Here is a 1,443-nt window from a genome sequence, read left to right on the forward strand (position 1 = left end):
CTTAAATAAAATCTGGGTCAAGATTCTAATGACAAGGAACTTCACACTCTCATGGGACTCCATGAGGAATTGTTAAGTCTTCACTTTTATCATTATTTTATCTATATAATGGCCTAAAAATAGTTGAAAAGAAAAATAAAATGAGTGATTAGGTCACCATGAAAGTACAAAACATTTCATTTTGGACACGGCTTGCTTCACTGATTCCATTGTTTTGATTTTGGATTTATTGGTTGGTTGGTTGGTTGGTTGGTTGGTTGGTTGGTTGATTTCATCCAACCCAAATTATCCATCCATTCAGTCCAAATATCCAGAGGTATTTCTTATAGCTGTATTTTTATAAATGTTTATTTTTGAGAGAGAGAGAGAAAGAGAGAGCAAGGGAGGGGCAGAAAGAGAGGGAGACAGAGAATCCAAAGCATTCATAGCACAGAGCCTGATGCAGGGCTCGAACTCACCAATTGTGAGATGATGACTTGAGCCAAAGTTGGATGCTTAATCAACTGAGCCACCGAGGCATCCCTAGCTGTATTTTTTTAAGTGTATTGAGAGAGAGAGAGAGAGTGAGCAAGTATGAGCGGGAGGGTTGGGGGGGGGGGGGATGTGGGCAGAGAGAGAGAGAGGAAGAGAGAAATCCCCAGCAGGCTCCATGCTGTCAGCACAGAACCTGATGTGGGGCTCAATCTCATGAACTGTGAGATCACGACCTGAGCTGAAATCAAGAGATGGACACTTAACCAACTGAACCCTACCCAGAGACATTTCTAAGAAAAACAAAGTGGGAGTCATTTATTTTCAATACTTAAGTACTGTATTAACACTTAACACCCACTCCAATCCAAACTCTTGGATGTACTCAGACTCTAATGTTTAACTGTGAGAGTATTAACTAAGAAAACTAAAATATTTTATTACTAGGTATTGGTAACCAGAACTTTTAACTTATTTACAACAAAATTAATATAATTACCTACATGTCTGTCTTGAGGATTCCATTTGAACACTATTTATGCATCAGGCTGTAACAACCTAGATTAAAATGTTAACTAAAGTTCTTTAGAAATCCAGATGACAAGTGCTCGCTTTGGCAGCACATATACTAGAAATCCAGATGACAATTCAAGAGATAGCCAGGTTGTGTCAGAGTCCAGTCCAGAAACACAAACCACATTAGTTATAGGAAAAGAGAAAATCTCATATGAAGAACTGTTAACTATCAACATGTGGTCCTGATACTATTAGGTATCCATAGGCAAAAAAAAAAAACAAAAAACAAAAAACAAACAAAAAAAACAAAAAACCCCCCTTTGATTCTTGCTTTATACCATATATAAATATTAAAAGAAAAATGGATCATGGACCTAAATATAAAACTAAAAATTCTAGAAATAACACAAGAGAAAATGTTTGTGTCATTGGGTTAGGCAAAGATTTCTCAGATAC

Source organism: Lynx canadensis, chromosome A1, assembly GCF_007474595.2.
Source record: "Lynx canadensis isolate LIC74 chromosome A1, mLynCan4.pri.v2, whole genome shotgun sequence".
NCBI lineage: Eukaryota > Metazoa > Chordata > Mammalia > Carnivora > Felidae > Lynx > Lynx canadensis.